General features: G+C 41.6%; 1 protein-coding gene and 1 long non-coding RNA gene across 2 annotated transcripts in view; both read left to right on the top strand.

The window, feature by feature from the left end:
- The window catches only part of PPP2R1A (protein phosphatase 2 scaffold subunit Aalpha), a 133,674-nt gene that overhangs the window by 18,826 nt on the left and 91,460 nt on the right, over positions 1-23,388 (top strand). The window lies entirely within an intron of this gene.
- Positions 1,258-17,487, top strand: LOC145515192 (uncharacterized). The gene is made up of 3 exons (XR_014060735.1): positions 1,258-5,710; positions 16,145-17,120; positions 17,304-17,487. It is a non-coding gene; the product is annotated as an uncharacterized LOC145515192 (long non-coding RNA).

Below are 23,388 nucleotides of genomic sequence, written 5' to 3'. Positions count from 1 at the left end.
CTTCAAATTTGGTACCTAGAAAAAAAAATGACAGACACATTAAAGACCCCAGTATATACTCAGATTCCAGTACCATTGAGAACATCCAGTCTCATGGGAGGAGGGCCGTGGATGATAAGAAAATCTCACAAATGTCATCTTGTTTGTTACGTAGGAGGGATTTAGCTAGAGGTCACTGCTTGCCAGGTATTCACTTGAAACTTTGTGCTGAGTCAGGACCCTGGAGGATGAACAACTCTTCCTCCCCCAAGTTTCTCCCCGCACTGCTCTCCTCTCATTTCTCCCTCTCCACCTTGGAACTCTTCTTCCACTCTCTGAGGAGAGTATATGGCCGTTGCTAGAATGCCTGAGGACATGGGATGAAGATGATTCTGAGACTCTGGACAAAAACTGAAAACACCAATTGTTTTCTCTGCAGCAGGGAGACAGAGGAAAAAGCAAGTCCCATCTCCATCTTCATTCTGCCTATCTGTTCTTTTTAGTGTCCCTACATTGGCAGAACTTAATATGAAGCTGGCAAGAGAATCTGGTTTGCGCTATCACAAAGCAGACAGTGAAAGAGTAGGTTGAGAGATGAGAGTCAGTAGCTAAATAATCAGGCCAGCAACCTACTTCAGTTGAGATTAACAGTGGTGCATGCCCCCGGCCCCGCAGTTTACAGATGTTACAGTTCACTTACAGACAAGTGCAGATTCAGAATTTATTTATGAATAAAATGATACGTATTTAAACAGTCCTTGAATTTGCTCTATATAAGACAATCTGTTAGTAAAGTTACTAGTCATGATTTGTGTGATGTGTGTGTGTGTGTGTGTGTGTGTGTGTGTGTGGTGGGATTTGTTAGTAACTGATGAGATTTATGACACAAAACACTAGTATGGTTTCTGCCCCTATAATCTGTTCTGTATATTTTGCTTGTTTTTTGTATGTTCTTATTTTAGGGACAGATACACAGTCTGAAATCATGTAAAGTGAGGAAAGGGAAGATCCTTTAAGGTGCTGGAATTATTGATCATTGATATGGAAAATGATGAAATTAGGTCCCTGCCTCACATTGGACTTCCCTTGTAGCTCAGTCAGTAAAGAATCTGCCTGCAGTACAGGAGACCTGATTCGATCCCTGGGTTGGGAAGATCCCCTGGAGAAGGAAATGGCAACCCACTCCAGTATCCTTGCCTGGGAAATCTCATGGACACAGGAGCCTGGTGGGCTGCAGTCTGTGGGGTCACACAGTGTTGGGCATGACTGAGTGACTAACACTTACTTACTCACACTGTACATCAAGATCCATTCTCGTTATATCAAAGACCTAAATTTGAATGGTATATTTAAAGAACACAATCTGTGGGAGAGAATTCGACTCTGATCATTTCAAAAGCCCTCTTTCCAGTGGCTTCCAGCCGTGACATCCTCATATGCCCAATAATTGACTCTTGGGATTGCCCAGTCCCTGACCACAAGGACCTTCCCATCACTGGCCTCTATAGAATGTTTTTAAAAATATTTTTAAAGTTTTTTTTTTTGATGAGGACCTTTTTTTTTTTTTATAAATTTATTTATTTTAGTTGGGGGCCAATCACTTCACAACATTGCAATAGTTTTTGCCATACATTGACATGAATCAGCCATGGGTTTACATGTGTTCCCCCTCCTGGACCCCCCACCCACCTCCCTCCCCATCCCATCCTTCTGGATCATCCCATTGCCCCGGCCCTGAGCCCTTGTCTCATGCATCGAACATGGAATGGTGAGGACCTTTTTTAAGGGACTTATTGAATTTGTTACAGTATTGCTTCTGTTCTATGTTTTGTTTTTTTCCGAGAAGTATGTGGGATCTTGGCTTCCTAACCAGGGATCGAACCCACCACTCCTTGCATTGGAAGGTGAATTTTTCACCACTGGACCTCCATGGAAGTCCCCTGTGACATTTCTTAATCATGGTTTTGGGAGTCAGAATGTGTGTATGATTCTGGCTCTTTGGTCCATGGCTTGAGGGTCTGTGAGTTCATTTTGTCCAGAAGAAACCACCTGAGTTAATACATTAATATCTACAACAGCAATTTTATTACATTAAAGGTGTTATTGACAGCAGCAGTCTCGGTCATCTGACTGTGGTGGATTAGTGTTCACTTAGTTCAGGGCTGGGGTCAGAGAGGATAAGGGAATAAAGTTCTGGACAGAGATTAATCATAAACCCAGTAGTGATACCAAGCAGGACCATGTGGGGTTCCTGGGCATGATAGCCTTTCTGTGTCCCCCACTTCTTGACTATAGAAGACAGGCTTCATTTAGCCTTCACGACCCTTCCTGAGTTCCTTCGGGCAGGTTCAAATGGATGCTAATTAGGGAAGGGAAGGAGTGCAGAGAAGAGAGAGGAACAGTCTAGAAACAATAGTGCAGCTCTGGGGCAGAGTCTTGTTAGTGTTAGTAGCTCAGTCCTTTCTGATTCTTCTCGACCCCAGGGACGGTAGCCTGCCAGCCTCCTCTGGCCATGGGATTTCCCAGGCAAGAATACTGGAGTGGGTAGCCATTCCCTTCTCCAGGGGATATTGTAGACAGACCCTTTACCGCCTGAGTCACCAGGGAAGCCTGGTGCAGAGTCCTGTTTCCCCTCAAGTGTAGCGGTGGCCTCCCCAACCAAACTCAGAGTTTGCTAGGCCCTGCCTTTCTTCCCGCGCGCTTCACTGAGGCAGGAGCCGCCCCACAGCGCCTCTCTGTGGGCAGCGGCACCTAGCCCACAGGCCACCCTGCTCGGGCCATCCACTGACTGTGCAAGCGGGCAGGTGGGAGTTACACTCCGGAGGCACCAGCTCCCGGGCCGCCCCATTAGTCACGAGCTGGCTGGTGGGGCTGGTGGGGCTGGCGGCTGGCTGAACCCACAGCGCCCGCCTCTTCAGACAGTGATCCCAGTTAATGGGCCCATCAGCTGCCTCTGCGTGGCCACCGTGGTCTCTGCAGCCTCCATGCCTCGCTCCATTGAGGGCTGGAGGACCATGTTGCTGGAGTGACCAGGTGCTTCTCCGGACTCGGCTGCTTTTTAGAGTTGCCCCTTTCCGCTCCCGCTCCCTGTGTAATGGCTGTGAGGCAGGCACGCGCTCTAGCGGTCTCCCTCAGCCATTGGCTGGCGCCACAATGGGCCCCTCCCACAAGCAAGGATCGCTAGTGAGCAACTGTCAACCAGGGACCGTTAGTGGTCCTGCTCAGCCGTTGGTCAGTGGCACAGTGGGCCCCTTCCTCTCCCCGTCTTGTATGTAAAAGGAGCTCAAATTTCCACCAAGAGCTGACTTTTTGAGATGCTAGTCTCTGCCATCTTCTCAGTCTGCTAGTTTTCTGATTAAAGTCATTACTCCTGGTCCCAACAACTAGTGTGTAGATTTATCGGCCTGTCTCGCATGGAGCAGAAAGAGCATGCGCATGGTAGCAAAAGGATTCACACCCTGTCAGTTAAGCTGTGTTGCAGATACTGAAACCCCACCAGGTGGGAGAATTTTATTACAGCTTGTGTTGCACACAAGTACTTACACCCCTGACCGCTTGAATCCAGAAGGTTCACTATATTGACGCCCACTTACTTCACGACCAACCAATCAAAAGAGTGTGCATGAACTGACCACGCCCTCTCTGAGCCCTTACTATAACCCCCCCTCACTACCCTCTTCAGGTTAGGACACAGTTTTGAGGGGTTAGATTGCTGTGGGTCCTTTTGCCTGGCAAAGCTGTAAAACTATTTCCTTTTTCACTCAAAACTCAGTCTCCAAAATCAATTCAGTGTCGGGGTACAGATGCTGGATTCAGCTTCAGTAGGGGAACTCAGTTTTAGCGGGACCCAGTTTCATCACCTCAACTTCTCCAAACCAGGACTTTTCTCTATAGCCTTCTCTAGCCAAAAATTTTCTCAAGGTCTGCCTGTTGACCAGACTCTTCTCTGCTAAGGATAAAAGACCTCAGCCTGTTGGACACAACCACCTTCTTCAACATGGCCACAGCCTCCTATGACAGACTCGGTGGACACAGGCATTTTAGGTCTTGGTCCCACTTAACTGACAGGGAAGAAGCCTAAGCTGCATGGTCAGAGTCTGTACGTGTGCCACACTATTGATGGCGCTTGGGGAAATGGAGGCTTCAGAGCTCAGGTGTCCGGCTGAAGAGATCGCAACTTCAAAAAGAGCGCAACTTGGAAAACAGATTCTCCACAGGTGCTGACCGCTATATTGCCCAGCAGCGCCCCCTACGGGCAGAATCTGGGTTCCTGGTGGTTCGTCACGTGATGGGCAGCCATTGGTTGCCGTTGGTGGCTCTCAGGTGGTTTGAAGTTTTGGAGTGTTCACTGCCAGGCGACCTGATTCGGAAGGTAGACTTTGGAAGCCTATTGTTTCAGCCGCATCGTGAGAAGACCCAGTAAGAGGAGACTTCCGTGACGTTACTTTTGGTAGGGTCAGTGGCAACAGTCTGTGAGAGTCTAGGGAGCGGGTGTATTGGGTTGATAGGCCGCTGGTTTAGTCAATAATCCGGAACTGTCCCGGAGTACTGATATCAGTGGTCTGTGCAGGTTTTCACTGCGCGAATCTATGATTCAGTGATGGAGGGAGTGTGGGATCAGCCACGGCATGGTGAATCCGCAGGTTCAAATTTCAGGGCCTGGAGAATGAGGGATGGACGTTTGCAAGGTCGCTGATGGGGAAGTCTGTGAGAGCTGGTAACCGATACCGTCTGTATGGTCGCTGATAGGACTGAGGGTTTGTGACGGGGAGTCTTGAGGTCTGTTATGGGAGAGTGTGGGCATTACTAATGTGGAAGTCTGGGGACCTCATAGAGGTTGAGGATGAGGTATTAGGGGGCAGTGATGGAGTTGTTGAGGGATATTAGGAGCTTGGAGGGGGTCAGTGATGGGTACTGGACGTCAGCGTTTAGGACTGTTACTGGGGCAGGGGATGGAATGGGATTGGTGGTAGCATATTCTCATGACTGGGGAGACCTAAGTATCGGTGTCTGACAGGTGAGCTCATGGAAGTCTTTGCTTTAGGAAGCCTGTGGGGTTCGTGACTGGGGAGGGACTCCCTGGAAACCCTTGGTTTGAGTTTCCAACCTGTATAACCAGAAGGAGCTTCGTGTTGTGACATTCTGCCCCCAGTTCTTCAGCAGTTCACCAGCTGTTCCTGTCAAGCCCCTCCTCACACCTACACTTCTGTTCACGTCTTCCTTTGCCTTGATCACATCCCTACAAAAATTTAAAGCATTTTTAAATAATCAGAGCCTGAGGAAATCTGGTGATATTTGCTTGTATACTCATACACTGTCACTGTAAGGATTCACAAAAGTAGGAACAGAGGAACTGGGTGGCTGAAGGACCTCAGGTGAAGACGATGCCCTTTGTACTTTGTGAATGTTGAACCATGTGGACTATTTCTTTCTTTTTAAAAAAATATTTTTAACTGGTATGCAAATGATATTTTGTCTATTATTACATAAAAACTGTATATTGCTTGATGAGGATAAAAGTAAAGTAAAGTTGCTCAGTCGTGTTCGACTCTTTGCGACCCCATGGACTGTAGCCTACCAGGCTCCTCCATCCATGGAATTTTCCAGGCAAGAGTACTGGAGTGGGCTGCCATTTCCTTCTCCAGGGGATCTTCCCAACCTAGGGATCGAACCCAGGTCTCCTGCATTGCAGCCAGATGCTTTACCATCTGAGCCACCAGGGAAGCTCAAGGTGAGGATATGACGTATGTAAAACATTCAGTTACCTCTTTCAGAACATGTTTTTAGTTTTCCTGTAAGCCAGTGATCTCTTGGATATGATCCTTCTCTTGTTTCTACCTGGTAATCATAGAAATAATGACATTGATTCTGATTGTATTCATGCTTCTTCACCATAATTTTTCACATTTAAATATTTATTGTCATTTTACAAATAGGCAGAAATTGCTAATTCTGTTCTCACTTCACATAGGAGGCATTTAGGATAATTTTAAATTTTGTTTTGTTTGGAACTTTTTGATTGTCTTTCTTGTTATTCCTAATTCTGTCTTAAGGAATTTATCACACTTTCCATTGTGATTTCCTATATGATTTTCTCTTTTAAAGCAAACATAAATAATTGAAAAGAATGTATTGTTTTCAATATGTGCATCTTTTATCTACTTTGATATATTGCTGAAGTCTGTATTAGTTTTAATATTTAGACCATATATACAGTATTTTCCTACATTGACACAAAATTACAGTGGTATTTTAATATTGTCTATCTCAGTGGTGTCCCTGTCAAACATTCTTGTTTTTTTCAACAGTGTTTGTTTTATGTGATTTGGTTCTCTATGGCTTGCTACATAAAGCAACCACACTGTAACTTCTAACTCATGTTATTCTGTGAATTTCTACTTTATCCAACTGAATGGATCTCATCCTAAATTCTTTTACTGGTTCCTGTTACTATTACTCCTCCTAATTTCCAATTATCTACATTTGCCTGGGCCTGATACACTTTGTCTATTCCAGGTTATTTTCCCTGGACAGTTTTAAGGATGTGAGTGTCTCTGAGAACCAGTTACTGGATTTTTTTTCCTTTTTATTTATTCCAGTCAGCTGTGTCTTTTCATGGACTGTTTTACTGTTTGCATTTGCTGCCCCCACCCTGTACTGTGTGTCTCTCACTTCTGTTTTACTCCTTTTTAAAATTCTCTTCGTTTCCTTGTAGTTTATTTTCCTTTATAGTTCCTGTTACCTAGATCATACATTTTTAGCTTTTAATTTATGCAGGGGTTTAGAAGGCACACCTTGTTTTTATATATCTACTGGAAGTTCCCTAAAAGTTTTCCAGAAATAGTCTTGAATTTATGTTGTTCTAATTAGCAGAGTGGCTAACAAAAATATAGGTCTGTTTTATCTGTATTCTTTCTACTTTCTATTCTAGCTACCTCAGCTTTAAACATTGTTGTTACTTTATTTTTGGTCGCACTGGGTCTTTGTTGCTGCACTTTCTCTAGTTGAGGTGATCAGGCACTGCTCTCCCTTGTGGGGTGTGGGCTCTTCATCGCAGTGCCTTCTCTTGTTGCAGGGCACAGGCTCTAGGTGCACAGGCTTCAGTAGTTGTGGTACATGAGCTTTGTTGCACTGAGGCGTGTGGAATCTTCCCGGACCAGGGGTTAAAGCCATGTCCCCTGCACTGGCAGGTGATTCTCAACCACTGGACCACCAGGGAAGCCTTATAGTTCTTAACTGAAGGGTTAATCATAGTTGCTGCTGCTAAGTCGCCTCAGTCGTGTCCGACTCTGTGCGACCCCATAGACGGAAGCCCACAAGGCTCCCCCGTCCCTGGGATTCTCCAGGCAAGAACGCTGGAGTGGGTTGCCATTTCTTTCTCCAGTGCATGAAAGTGAAAAGTGAAAGTGAAGTCGCTCAGTCGTGTCTGACTCTTAGCGACCCCATGGATGGAAAATCCTCCTTCCATGGGATTTTCCAGGCAAGAGTACTTACCTACTCAAAATTTTTCACAAAGCAAATGTGGAGGTCTTTATTGACCACTTGATGGTCTTAAATTGAGTACTGTTGGCTTACATGACAGTAACAGGAATAGTAGAGTCTCCGTTTTAAACTATCTGACCCTGGTAGTTTTATTTGCAAGAGACGCTTTTAGAGCCTCCTCGCTTCTGTGGATATTAGTCTGTTTCTGCTTACTATCACTAGTGAGGATCAATGTGAGTAAGGTTTATTTTCCTAACAGTTTACATGTTCATTGATACTGAATTGTACAAATGAGTGCAGTGATATCTAATGTAGATCATTGGCATCACGTTCTTGTTACCTGTATCTATTTTTAGATCCTTCTCAAATACTTAGACAAATTCCAGTTCATTGCTCATAAGGGAACTGATGGTGCAGCTCACTGTGTGAAATTAAGAAAGAACTCTTTTGGGTACAATTTCTCGGTGAGGTGGAACCTCCTCACCATGACACATACTTGCAGACAGTCCATTGCATGTTCTAAATTCTTCCTGCTCCCTGCATGTGAGCCCTGTCTGCCTTCAGGGATCATGAAAAGTGAGCCTCTGTCATAAACACTCTAATAGTCTGTAAAGACGTATTAACTAGAAAGTGATAATTGTCCTTGAAAATTAGCAACTGGCAAAATGTTTTCACAAATAATCCCAGTTCCCAAGCTTGTTCCTGCCAGAGCTGTTATAGGTTACATGATAATTGCAGTTCTGAGGGGAGGTGAGGTCGCAGGATCGCAAACTCATATCTCAGGGTCAAGCTACCCCTCTTGCACACAGGTTAATTGCTTTGACCTTCATACTGAATCCACTATCCAGGCATCAGGAAAAAGTCAGTGAGTTTTCTCTATATTCATCAAGGAGGTAGAATCTATAAACGAAGGCTCTGTATCAGGAATCTGGTAAGGGAACTTATTGGACAAAGAGAATCTCCTGTGTATGAACCTGGTCCAGCAGCAAAGCCCTGCAGGACGGTGGGATAAATCCTGAGTCTGAACTGAGATAGGAAAGGGAGATGGGGTCCTAGACCTTTCACCGGTCCGTAATGGTTCCTAATGTAGTGTATGTACTTTTCTCACTGACAGAGATTGTTGTGGTTTAATACTAGTGTGATATTTTACAAAATTAAGACTCTATTTCCCCAACTAATATGATGTTCAGTCTACTTTCCAGGAATCCTATGCATACATTTCAGGTTTCAGAGGTGAGCACATAATAGTTCATTCCTGTAACAAAGAGTATGAAGAGTCTCTAGGAATCATCTGAGCCTGTGCAGGAACAGTGTGTCTGGCAGCCACCTCTGGAGTAGAAATGTCTCCTCTAGCTCTGGATGTTGTATGAATTGCTGAGAAGATTAAATTATTGTGTCTCTGTTGCTGTGGAGAGACTCTTTTCACTTAAATTAAGGAATCAGCATGTAAGAAAAATAGAACTTTATGCAATTCAGCTACCATTTCTCTGCTTCTTTTCAATATTATGATACCCATTCAAAAAATGTATGTTCTTTATACCATACACAAGTTGCTCATCTTAACATTGATTTTGCATGTATCTTGTATTTTCATATCTTTCACAAATCTTGCCTTATTGGTAATACTTGTATTTGTTGTCGTTTTGTTGCTAGGTCGTGTCCAAGTCTTTTGCGACCCCGTTGAGTGTAGCCCGCCAGGTTCCTTCTTGCCATGGGATTTCCCAAGCAAGAATACTGGAGTGGCTTGGCATTTCCTTTTCCAGGGGACCGTCCCCACTCAGGGATCAAAACCATGTCTCCTGTGTTGGGAGGCATGTTCTTTACACAGCTTTTTTTTTTTTTTTTTGGCTTTGCCAGGAGGCATGCAGGATCCTGTTCCCTGACCAGGTATCTAAACAGCACATGCTGCATAGACGTGTGAAATCTTAACCACTGATCCAGCAGGGAAGTCCCGGTACCTAAATTTTCAAATAGAATACTACCAAACTAAACTGGAACGACAAGTTGTAAAACTAAACTAAAATCTGGTTTAGTTGGGGAATACAGGTCACTAGTATTTGCATGTATTCTGGTGCAAATGCACTTTCCTTGTTACCAGGGCAGCCAGATTCAAATCCTTGCTAGCCATCTGCCCATAACCAGTGAGTGAATATAGATTAAGCATTTAACCTCTCTGGGTGATGTTTCCCTCGTCTTTATAAGGGAGATAATACTGTCTGCCTCATGAATGTGAGAGGAATAAAGATGTTTTCATTTGTGTGGCTTTCTTCACAGTGATTCTTTCAATCAAGTGTTTTTTAATGGTTATTCATTCAACTCTTGGAAGCACTGATATGAGAGGAAAACATTGATTCTTTTAAAGTAGGAATCATTGATAAGTGGAGATATTGGATTTTTGTTGACCTGCTGCTTATGTTCCATGCCTCATCTTCCCATTCAGGACTCTCCGCTCAGAAGACAGCCATCAGTCACTGAGACCTGAGAGCATGGCTATTGGTGATTTGGCAGCAGGATCCATCTTATTATTACAGACAGTATTTGGAATGCTGGGGAATTTCTCTCTTCTTTACTGTTATCTCTTCCTGTATCGTACTGGGGATAGGCTGAGAACTGTAGCTTTGATTGTGATAAACCTTATTGTAGCCAACATCTTCATCCTGTTTTCTGCTGGATTCTGCAGTCCAATGACAAATATTGGGTGGAATTGTCTCAAAAGTGGATCTGCATGCAGAGTTTTTGCTTATCTTCGTGGAGTGGGCAGAGGAGCATCCATTGGCATCACATGCATCTTGAGTGTCTTCCAGGCCATCACGATCAGTCCCAGGAACTCCAGGTGGGCAGAGCTTAAAGGGAAAGCTCTCAAGTGTGTTGTTCCCTCGATATCCTGTGCTGGGTTTTGAACATTATGTTAAATCCCATTTATCCTATTTTCGTGAATGGAGAAACATGTGCAGCCATGATGTCCATGCCTGTTGTCTTCTGTTTTGTGCTCATGACCTTGGCCAGTGGCTCCACAGTTTTCATCCTGTACAGGCACAAGCAGAGAGTCCAGAACGTTCATTGAATCAATGGCTCCTCTGTATCCTCTGCTGAGTCCAGAGCCACCAAAACCATCCTTCTCCTAGTGAGCATCTCTATTAATTTTAATACAGTTTCCTCCATCTCTGATATTATTTTAGGTATTTCCAACAATGCTAGTTTCTTTATTGTGACCATGTCTGCAGTAGTCATTTCATGTTTCCCAGCTATCAGCCCCTTTCTGCTCATGAGTTGTGACTCCAGAATATCCAGGCTCTGTTTTGCTGGGGAAAGGAATGCAAACTTCCCCACTCTTAAGAGAAAGGTGTGAATGGTATGTATTTGCACTATATTCATTGGCTTATTCACTCAATCCCTCAGAGTCCTAGGTAAATTGTGAGTGGTTGACCAGAGGATGGTAAACAGGATGTGGTGAGCATCTTCTTCAAAGTAACCAATGTTGTGATAGTAATTGCAAGGAAGTATGATACAATTATCATGTATATACTTCTGTAATGGATGTTCTACTAGTGCTTGCTGTGGAAGAGTTCAGAATTTAGGTAATAATAAACACCATGTGCTCAAACAGCCTGCTTCTTATAGACACATGTAGAAGGGTGTAACTTAAATGTATCAATGTAAATTTGCTAGAAATGGAGTAGGCATAGAGTATTAGGAAAAGATGGGTGAAAATGGAAGAGCATGTGGCAGGTCATTACTGAATCTGAAGGCAATGGGGAAGGGAATCTCAGTCCTTGAGTAAAGATTTTTGAAGGCAGTCATGAGTTTTGTCAGTTTTATCCTTAGAATGACAACAGTTGTTTAGATGAAATACAGTATTTTGTGGGGAGATGAGTGTGTTCTAGTATTTTCAGGTAGAAACTGCCAGATTGAACTGAAGTGGTGTACAGGAGAGCATAAAATTACATTTTACCATATTTTTAAAAATCATCGTGTGATTGTGATAATTGAAAAAGTTGAGAATTGCATGGAACTTGGATCTGTAGAAGGCAGAATTTTCTTTCTTTTGTGAAAATGACCATATCGGTAAGTAGAGGTTTTCAGGTGCATGCTCATATCTCCAAAGCTATGAAATTACTTTGCAGTGTAGACTTGCATTACGTTCAGAGCACTGGAGGAAGAACCATTTGAAAGGGAAAGGGATCCATCCTGTGCACCTGGAGTTTGTGGCTCCTCAATTTTTAGGGTGCAGAGTGTTGCCTTAGTGTTGTTGTTCAGTCGCTCTGTCAAGTCTGAGTGCCAGCTCGTGGACTGCAACACTGCAGGCTTCCCTGTCCTTCACGACCTCTAGGCATTGCTCAAACTCATGTCCATCGAGTCAGTGATGCCATCCAACAGTCTCATCATCTATCATCCCCTTCTTCTCCTGTCATCAGTATTTCCCAGTATCAGGGTCTTTTCTAATGAGTTGGGTTTTTGGATCGGGTGGCCAAAGTATTGAAGCTTCAGCTTCAGTATAAGTCTTGCTAATGAGTATTCAGGATTGATTTCCTTTAAGACTGACTGGTTTGATCTCCTTGCAGTCCAAGGGACTCTCAAGAGTCTTCTCCAGCACCACAGCTCAAAAACATCAATTCTTTGGCATTCAACCTTTGTGATGGTCCAACTCTCACATCCATAAATGACTACTGGAAAAACCATAGCTTGGCCTGTACAGACCTTTGTTGGCAAAGTAATGTCTCTGCTTTTTAATATGCTGTCTAGGTTGGTCATAGTTTTCTTCCAAGAAGCAAGAGTCTTTTAATTCTATGGCTGCAGTCACCATCTTCAGTGATTTTGGAGCCCAACAAAATAAAGTCTGTCACGGTTTCCATTGTTTTCCCATCTATTTGCCATGAAATGATGGGACCGGATGCCATGATCTTCATTTTTGAATGCTGCGTTTTAATCCAGATTTTTCACTCTCCTTTTCACATTCATCAAGAGGCTCTTTAGTTCTTCTTCACTTTCTGCACATACTGCCACCTTTCATTTAATGATCACTTTTTATTTTGAAAAATTGAAACATACAGAAATGTAAAAATACAGCAGGAAATATAGACCTGCAAAACCCTGAATTACAGCATACTTTTCATCTAGATTCACCAAATATTACAATTTTTTTTGCAAACATTGCCGTTTTATCACAAATTCTTTTTTATATGTTTATGTGCTTGTTGTTTCATGTGAGAATAAATTGTATACCTTTTGACAGTTTGCCCCTTGATAGCTAAATATTTACTTCCTTCTTTCTAGGTCATTCTCTAATCTAACATAATAGAGGCATCTTACTTATCAATCAATACTAGCATCTTACTAACAAATCAATGCTTAACAGCATCATTGAATAGCAAGTCCATATACAGATTTCTCCCAGTGAGGCAATGATGTCTTTTCTATCTACTTTCATAAATCTAGGATCTAGTCATGATACGAGAATTGCATTCCATTGTCTTGATTCTTTAGTTTCTTGAATTTAAAATACTTGCAGCTCTTTTTTTTCCCTTCAGTGATACAGTTTTGAAGAATGCACACTCACTGTGTGCTAACATCAGGTGTGTTGACATCAGGTGGCAATGTTGACTGCACATTTTAGGCGCTGTGTATTGTAGTAAATATTGTCTTTGTAATTGTCACAGGGTTGGAAGGACGGTAAAGTGTAGGAAACCTCCCATTTTGAAGCATCCGGAAGTTTGAAGATTCAGCTGTCCTTATCATTGAAGGGCATATGTGGTGGCTGTGATTTCATGAAAGAGTGTGATTCTGAGTTTATGTGTGTTTGTATTTATGAGTACTTGTGTATGTGAGAGGTAATTTTCATGTGTGCAGTGTGTGCATTCATGATTGTGAGTGTGCAGTTGAAACTGGGGATGAGAGTGAGTATGTGTGTGCATAAGTATCAATGTGTGCAAGTATATATTTGAGTGTGTGAATGTCCTTGCATGCCTGCATGTAAATGAGCTTCTTTGTGAGCATGTGTGTGTGTTTATGTAGAATGGATTGTCTTCCATTACGGCTCTAACAACTGACTTGACAATTGAGAGGGAATATGGAACGAACCTGGATCAAAGATTTAATATATTTGTAAGGAAAACCTGAAAAATTAGATTCAACTCATAATATATATACCCATTTTTTTCTTGACCCTATGGCAGTGTATTTGTTAATTAAAACTACAATCCTAATTTCTTAATGAAAAGTTTGTACAAAAGGAAGTGTAGAGAACTGTGTTGACCTCTCTACTGTCTTGAATTGAGTAAGTAGCATTGGCTTATCTAACATTTATGGAAATAGTAGAATCTCCCTGTTAAACCACCTGATCCTTGTTCTTTTGTTTGCATGGTTCTGTTTTCGAGCTTTATCTCTTTCTTCTGCAGGTAGTATCTACATCTTCTTCCAAAATTACTGAAGGTCCACATCAGGAAAGTTTATTTTCCTAACAAATTACATATTCCTTGATACTGAGTTGTAGAAATGAATACACTGGTGTCTAATGTAGATTGTTGAAATCATGTCCTTCTTATTACTTGTATCTCTTTTGAAAACCTCAGCTATGAGGACAAATTCCATCTCTTTGTCACACTTTAATTGATGGACCAGCTCAGTGTATGAAATTGGAAAAGAATTGTCCTGGGTAGAATTTCTCAGTGAGGCAAAACCTCCATTGAGACATAGATGTGCAGCCAGTTTCTTACATGTCAGTCCTAAGTTCTTCCTGCTCCCTGCATGTGAGCCCTGTGTGCCTCCAGGAATCCTGGAAAGTAGACGGCATGGCAACCCACTCCAGTATTCTTCCCTGGAGAATTTCATGAACAGAGGAGCCTGGGAGGGCTACAGTCAGTCCATAGGGTCTCAAAGAGTCAGAGACAACTGAAACGGCTTAGCACGCTCACACGTAAGCATCTGTCACAAACAATCCGAAGTCTCTTAAGACAGATAGAAACTTATAATTGTCATTGGTAATTAGTGACTGGAAAAATATTTTCAAAAATAATTGCAGATCCCAAGCCTGTTTCTCCTGCCAGCGCTGCTACAGGTGACATGATAATTGCAGTTCTGAGGGGAGGTGAGGTCACAGGATCACAAACTCATATCTCAGGGTCCAGCTAGCCCTCCTGCACACATACTGATTGCTTTGACTTTCATGCTTAGCCCACCATCCAGGAAGCAGGAAAAAGTCACTGAGTTTTTTTCTGTATTCTTCCGGAAGGTAGACTCTGTAAAGGAAGGATCTGTATCAGGAATCATGTAAGTGAACATGTTGGGCAAAGGGGTTCTCCCTTGTGTGAGCCTGATCCAGCACCAAAGCCCTGCAGGAAGGTGGGATAAATCCTGAGTCTGAACTGAGGTGGAAAAGAGTGATGGGGTGCTAGATCTTTCACCAATTCCTGATGGCTCCTAATGTGATGCATGTATGGCTCACTGACAGAGATTGTTGTGGTTTAATAGTAGTGTGTTATTTTTACAAAGCTAACGACTCTATTCCCCCAATTAATATGATGTTCAGTCTACTTTCCAGGAATCCTATGCGTACATTTCAGGTTTCAGAGGTGAGCACATAATAGTCCATCCCTGTAACAAAGAGTATGAAGAGTCTCTAGGAATCATCTGAGCCTGTGCAGTAACAGTGTGTCTGGCAGCCACTGCTGGAGTAGAAATGTCTCCTCTAGCTCTGGATGTTGTATGAATTGCTGAGAAGATTAAAGTATTGTGTCTCTGTTGTTGTGGAGAGACTCTTTTCACTTAAATTAAGGAATCAGCATGTAAGAAAAATAGAACTTTATGCAATTCAGCTGCCATTTTTCTGCTTCTTTTCAATATTATGATACTCATTCAAAAAATGTATGTTCTTCATACCATACACAAGTTACTCACCTTAACATTGATTTTGCGTGAATCTTGTATTATCATATCTTTCACAAATCTTGCCTTATTGGTAATACTTGTATTTGTTGTCGTTTCGTCGCTAGGTCGTGTCCAAGTCTTTTGCGACCCTGTCGAGTGTAACCCGCCAGGTTCCTGCTTTCCATGGGATTTCCCAAGCAAGAATACTGGAGTGGCTTGGCTTTTCCTTTTCCAGGGGATCTTCCCTACTCAGGGATCAAAACCATGTCTCCTGTGTTGGGAGGCATGTTCTTTACCAGCTGATAACGCAGCTGCTAAAGAATCCGCCTGCAATGCAGGAGACCTCAATTCGAATCCTGGGTCGGTGAGATCCCCTGGACAAGAGATAGGCTATCCACTCCAGTATTCATGGGCTTCCCTGGTGGCTCAGATGGTAAAGAATCTGCCTGCAATGTAGGATACCTGGGGTCGATCCCTGGGTTGGGACGATCTGGAGGAGCCACTGCAGGTATTACTAAATAAATATATATATCACGTGAAATCAATATTAATACTAATTTTGTTTCTTTAGTGAACTATTAATCAGATATCATTGTTTGCTGTTCCATGAAACTATGACTTGTGCCATTGTGCTTTTTCCTGGATTGAGAGTAAATGAGTCTTTTTTTGCTACTCTAATATTGAGTCATTCTTACATGCATTAAATCCAACTTGAACACAGGCCAGTTGCCAGCAGTATTATATTCCTTATGAATATCTGTAAAGCTTTATTCAAAATTTATACTTGACCCTAGAATGTCTTTTTTTTTGGCTTTGCCAGGAGGCATGCAGGATCCTGTTCCCTGACCAGGTATCTAAACAGCAGATGCTGCATAGACGTGTGAAATCTTAACCACTGATCCAGCAGGGAAGTCCTGGTACCTAAATTTTCAAATAGAATACTACCAAACTAAACTGGAACGACAAGTTGTAAAACTAAACTAAAATCTGGTTTAGTCGAGGAATACAGATCACTAGTATTTGCATGTATCCTGGCGCAAATGCACTTTCCTTGTTACCAGGGCAGCCAGATTGAAATCCTCGCTAGCCATCTGCCCGTAACCAGTGAGTGAATATAGATTAAGCATTTAACCTCTCTGGGTGATGTTTCCCTCATCTTTATAAGGGAAATAATACTGTCTGCCTCATGAATGTGAGAGGAATAAAGATGTTTTCATTTGTGTGGCTTTCTTCACAGTGATTCTTTCAATCAAGTGTTTTTTAATGGTTATTCATTCAACTCTTGGAAGCACTGATATGAGAGGAAAACATTGATTCTTTTAAAGTAGGAATTATTGATAAGTGGAGATATTGGATTTCTGTTCACCTGCTTCTTGTGTTCCATGCCTCATCTTCCCATTCAGGACTCTCAGCTCAGAAGACAGCCATCAGTCACTGAGACCTGAGAGCATGGCTATTGGTGATTTGGCAGCAGGATCCATCTTATTATTACAGACAGTATTTGGAATGCTGGGGAATTTCTCTCTTCTTTACTGTTATCTCTTCCTGTATTGTACTGGGGATAGGCTGAGAACTGTAGATTTGATTGTCACAAACCTTATTGTAGCCAACATCTTCATTCTGTTTTCTGCTGGATTCTGCAGTCCAGTGACAAATTTTGGGTGGAATTGTCTCAAAAGTGGATCTGCATGCAGAGTTTTTGCTTATCTTCGCGGAGTGGGCAGAGGAGCATCCATTGGCATCACATGCATCTTGAGTGTCTTCCAGGCCATCACGATCAGTCCCAGGAACTCCAGGTGGGCAGAGCTTAAAGTGAAAGCTCTCAAGTGTGTTGTTCCCTCAATTATCCTGTGCTGGGTTGTGAACATGATGTTAAATACCATTTATCCTATTTTTGTGACTGGAATATTGAGTAACAAAAGCATCACAAATAGAAAAAGTTTCAAATATTGTTCTGCTGTTCCCCATGATCGTTATAGAGAAAGATATGCAGCAATGATGTCCATGCCTGTTGTCTTCTGTTTTGTGCTCATGATCTTGGCCAGTGGCTCCACAGTTTTCATCCTGTACAGACACAAGCAGAGAGTCCAAAACGTTCATAGAATCAGTGGCTCCTCCATATCCTCTGCTGAGTCCAGAGCCACCAAAACCATCCTTCTCCTGGTGAGCATCTTTATTAATTTTAATACACTTTCTTCCATCTCTTATATTATTATGGGTATTTTCAACAATGCTAGTTTGTTCATTTTGACCATGTCTGCAGTAGTCATTTCATGTTTCCCAGCTATCAGCCCCTTTCTGCTTATGAGTCGTGACTCTAGAATATCCAGGCTCTGTTTTGCTGGGAAAAGGAATGCAAACTCCCTTACTTTAAAGAGAAAGGTGTCAATGGTATGTATTTGATCTATATTCATTGGGTTATTCGCTCAATCCCTCAGAGTACCTAGGTAAAATGTGAGTGGTTGACCAGAGGATGGTAAACTGGATGTGGTGAGCATCTTCTTCAAAGTAACCAATGTTGTGATAGTAATTGCAAGGAAGTATGATACCATTATCATGTATATACTACTGTAATGGATGTTCTACTAGTGCTTGCAGTCGAAGAGTTCAGAATTTATGTGATAATAAACACCATGTCCTCAAACAGACTGATTGTTATAGACACTAGAAGGGTGTAACTTAAATGTATCACTGTAAATTTACTTGAAATGGAGTAGGCATAGAATATTAGGAAAAGGTGGGTGAAAATGGAAGAGCATATGGCAGGTCATTACTGAATCTGAAGGTAATGGGGAAGGGAATCTCAGTCCTTGAGTAAAGATTTTTGAAGGCAGTCATGAGTTTTGTCAATTTTATCCTTAGAATGACAACAGTTGTTTAGATGAAATACAGTATTTTGTGGGGAGATGAGTGTGTTCTAGTATTTTCAGGTAGAAACTGCTGGATGAAAGTGAAGTGGTGTACAGGAAAGGATAAAATTACATTTTACCATATTTTTAAAAATCATCGTGTGACTGTGATAATTGAAAAAGTTGAGAATTGCATGGAACTTGGATCTGTAGAAGGCAGAATTTTCTTTCTTTTGTGAAGATGACCATATTGGTAAGTAGAGGTTTCCAGGTGCATGCTCACATATCCAAAGCTATGAAATTACTTTGTAGTGTAGACTTCCATTAAATTCAGAGCACTGGAGGAAGAACCATTTGAAAGGGAAAGGGATCCATCCTGTGCACATGGAGTTTGTGGCTCCTCAATTTTTAGGGTGCAGAGTATTGCCTTAGTGTTGTTGTTCAGTCGCTCTGTCAAGTCTGAATGCCAGGCCATGGACTGCAATCCCGCAGGCTTCCCCATCCTTCACCACCTCTAGGACATTGCTCAGACTCATGTCCATCAAGTCAGTGATGCCATCCAATCATATTATCATCTATTGTCCCCTTCTTCTCCTGTCATCAGTCTTTCCTTGTACCAGGGTCTTTTCTAATGAGTCAGGTTTTCACATCACGTGTTGAAAGTATTGAAGCTTCAGCTTCAGTATAAGTCTTGCTAATGAATATTCATGTGGTCCCATCACTTCATGGCAAATAGATGGGGAAACAATGGAAACAGTGGCTGACTTTTTTGGGGGGGCTCCAAAATTACTGCAGATATTGATTGCAGCCATGAAATTAAAGGACGCTTACTCCTTGGAAGGAAAGTTATGACCAACCTAGACAGCATATTAAAAAGCAGAGACATTACTTTGCCAACAAAGGTCCGTCTAGTCAAGGCTGTGGTATTTCCAGTAGTCATGTATGGATGTGAGAGTTGGACTATAAAGAAAGCTGAGTGCTGAAGAATTGATGCTTTTGAAGTGTGGTGTTGGAGAAGGCTCTTGAGAGTTCTTTGGACTGCAAGGAGGTCCAACCAGTCCATTCTAAAGGAGATCAGTCCTGGGTGTTCATTGGAAGAAGTGATGTTGAAGCTGAAACTCCAATACTTTGGCCACCTGATGAGAAGAGCTGACTCATTTGAAAAGACCTGATGCTGGGAAAGATTGAGGGCAGGTGGAGAAGGGGACGACAGAGAATGAGATAACTGGATGGCATCACCGACTCGATGGACATTCGTTTGAGGAAACTCCTGGAGTTGGTGAGGGATGGGAGGCCTGGCTGTCTGCAGTTCATGGATTCACAAAGAGTCAGAAACGACTGAGTGACTGAACTGACTGAATATTCAGGATTCATTTCCTTTAGAATTGACTGGTTTGATCTCCTTGCAGTCCAAGGGACTCTCAAGAGTCTTCTCCAACACCACAGCTCAAAAGCATCAATTCTTAGGCTTTCGGCCTTCATGATGGTTCAACTCTCACATCCATAAATGACTACTGGAAAAACCATAGCTTGGCCTGTACAGACCTTTGTTGGCAAAGTAATGTCTCTGCTTTTTAATATGCTGTCTAGGTTCGTCATAGTTTTCTTCCAAGAAGCAAGTGTCTTTTAATTCTATGGCTGCAGTCACCATCTTCAGTGATTTTGGAGCCCAAGAAAATAAAGTCTGTCATGGTTTCCATTGTTTCCCCATGTGTTTGCCATGAAATGATGGGACTGGATGCCACGATCTTCATTTTTTGAATGTTGAGTTTTAATCCAGATTTTTCACTCTCCTTTTTCACCTTCATCAAGAGGCTCTTTGATTCCCCTTTGGTTTCAGCCATAAGGATGGTGTCATATGCACATCTGAGTTTATCGATATTTCTCCCAGCAATCTTGATTCCAGCTTTTGCTTCATCCAGCCCGGCATTTTGCATGATGTACCTCTGCATATAAGTAAATAAGCAGACTGACAATACACAGCCTTGACGTACTCCTTTCCCAATTTTGGACCAGATCTTTTTCCACGTCCAGTTCTAGCTGTTGCTTCTTGATCTCCATACAGGTTTCTCAGGAGGCAGGTTAAGTGATCTGGTATTCCCATCTCCTTAAGAATTTTCCAGAGTTTATTGTGTATTTACCACACTGTCAAAGGCTTTAGTGTAGTCATGAAGCAAAAAGAGATGTTTTTCTGGAATTCCCTTGCTTTTTCTTTGCTCCAGAGTATGTTGGCAATTTCATCTCTGGTTCCTCTGCCTTTTCTAAATCCAGCTTAAACATCTGGAAGTTCTTGGTTCACTTACAGTTGAAGCGTGTCTTGGAGAATTTTGAGCATTACTTTGCTAGCATGTGAAATGAGTGCAATTGTGTAGTAGTTTGAAGATTCTTTGGCATTGCCCTTCTTTGAGATTGGAATGAAAACTGACCTTTTCCAGTCCTGTGGCCACTGCTGAATTTCCCATATTTGCTGGCATATTGAGTGCAGCACACTAACAGCATCATCTTCTAGGATTTGAAATAGCTCAGCTGGAATTCTATCACCTCCACTAGCTTTCTTTCTTTGTAGCAAAACAAAAAAGACCTTGATGACCTAGATAACCACGATGGTGTGATTGCTCATCTAGAGCCAGACATCTTGGAGTGTGAAGTTAAGTGGGCCTTGGGAAATATCACTTCAATCAAAGCTATGGGAGGTGATGGAGGTTTTCTTTGTATTGACATTCTGAAGCCAGTAAAAGTATTGAGAATTCAACAGCTTAAAAATAAAATAACTATTTTGACCCAATGGATCTATATAGATTGAACCTTGTACCCCAAAGAGAAACCACCATTTTTAACTCACATGAAACACTTAAACATTTTCCACAAACTAGATCACAAAGCAGCAAGAAGGAAATACAGTCACACACATGCCTACAAATATGTGTATATATCTGCTCGAATTCCTTATAGTGTGTTTTTGATTTTCCTACTTTCATCCTGTTATTTGTCCATATCACCTAAAAAACATCAAATGAATACAATAACAAAATATGGATTAATAAATTAGTCTACTTGTTTAATATAATAATTTATCCCTTTGTGTATCCATAATTTATTTTTTATCTTATCTATGTCAATTTCACTTCATTAGTTCTCAAATATAATTCGACCTTACGATTTTTTTCTTTGAAATCTGTGTAGTTATTATGTGTTGGCTTTTACTTAGAAATTTATATAAATTTAAAGGTAGGATATATGTATATATATAGCTAATTCACTTTGCTATAATGTGAAACTAACACAACATTGTAAATCAACTATACTGTGGTAAAAAAAGTATAAAAATGAAATAAAAAGTTAAAAATTCAAAGTTAATCACAATGTCATTTTATCTGATACTATCAGGACATTGAGATAATAATCTATTCACTCTTTCTCATATTTTTTTCAGAAGGCTTCGAAGAGGATTTTATTTACTTTTTTCCTAATTTTTAACTTACCTTTATTTCAACTTAAAAAATTTTTCATGTTAATTAAGATTGAAATATAGTTGGTTTACAGTATTATATGTTTGATGAATACAGAATAATTGTTCACAGTTTTTAAAGGTTCTACTTCATGTATTGTTGTTATAACGTATTGGCTTTGTTTCCTGCGTTATGCCATATGTCCTTATATCTAATTTATTTGATGCATAGTAGTTGGCATCTCTTAATCCCCTACCTTGTCTTGCCCTTACCCCTTCCCCTTCTCCACTGTAACTCCTAGATGTTTTTCTATATTTACCAGTCTATTTCTTCTTTGTTACATTCTTTAGTTTATTCTATTTTCAGATTCCTCAGAGAAGCAAATATCATATAGTATTTATTTTTCTGTTTAATTCATCTCTTTAAGCATTATATCCTCTAGGCCTACCCGTGTGGTTTCAATGGCCAAATTCCATTGTCTTTAATAGCTGAGCAGTATTCCATTGTGTGTATACCACCTCTTCTTTACCCATTCATCTGTTGGTAACTCAATTTGTGTCCGTATCTTGGTTATTGCTTTTAAAAATGCCACTTTGAACATTGGGGTGCATGGTGCCTTGTTTTTCTTTTCCTGAACCTCACTGCACGTGGAACTTCCCTGACCAGGAATCAAACTCATGCCCATTCTGCCGTGGCAGCACCAAGACTTAACCACTAGACCACCCGTAGAGTCCTACAGATTACTTTTTGAAGTAGCTTCTTAATGTAGAGTCGGGTGGAATTGCTGGATCATGTGGTAGCTCTATTTAGAGTGTTTCTGAGGAGCTTCCATACTGTTTTCCATAGCGGCTACACCAATTTGCATTTCCCACCACAGTGCACAAGGGTTTTCTTTTCTGTAAAAACTGGCCAACATTTCTGTTGATAGCCATTCAGACAGCTACGAGGTGATATCTCACTTTTGTTTGACTTGCATTTTTGATGTCTAGCTGTGTTGAGTATCTTTTTATGTGCTTGCTATCCATTTGTATGTCTTCTCGGAAAAATATCTATTCAGGTCTTCCACTCATTTTTTCAGGGGGGTTGTTTGTGTTTTGATATTGAGTTATATGAGCTGTTCATATCTTTTGGATATTAATCCATCATCAGTCATATCGTTTGCAGGTATTTCTTCCCACTCCATTGGTTGTCTTCTCATTTCTCAGTGGTTTCCTTTGCTGTGAAATGGCCTTTAAGTTTAATCGTTGTTATTGTTCAGTCACTACATCGTGCCCGACTCTTTAGCGACCCCATGGGCTGTGCTCTTCCGGCTCTTCCGTCCATTGGATTTCTCGGGCAGCGGGAATACTGGAGTGGAGTACCGTTTCCTTCTCCAGGAGATCTTCCAGACCCAGGGGTTGAACTTGCTTCTCCTGCATGGAAGGCAGATTTTTTATTTTTTTGCAAGGAGGATTCTTTACCACTGAGCTACCAGGAAAGCCCCTTAAAATTAAATAGGTGTCCAATTTGTTTATCATTGCTTTTGTTTCTTTTCCCTTAGGTGACAGATCCAAAAAAGTGCTACTGTAATTAATGTCAGAGAAGTTCTTCCTATCTTGTCTTCTAGGTGGTTATTTTCCATTCCTATCCATTCTCTTTGCCCACAAAATATAAACTGCACAAGGGTAGTGTGCCTTGTTCATGGAGTTCTGTCCACTGCCAGCAGATCAAGCCCTTGACGCAGCATGCAAAGTATAGTCAGTGTATTTTATGGGAGGAACGGGATA

The sequence above is a fragment of the Giraffa tippelskirchi genome, chromosome 7, assembly GCF_054371585.1.
Source record: "Giraffa tippelskirchi isolate mGirTip1 chromosome 7, T2T-mGirTip1v1.2.pri, whole genome shotgun sequence".
Lineage (NCBI taxonomy): Eukaryota > Metazoa > Chordata > Mammalia > Artiodactyla > Giraffidae > Giraffa > Giraffa tippelskirchi.
Note: the sequence above shows the minus strand (reverse complement) of the source record. Positions and strands in the feature narration are given on the sequence as shown.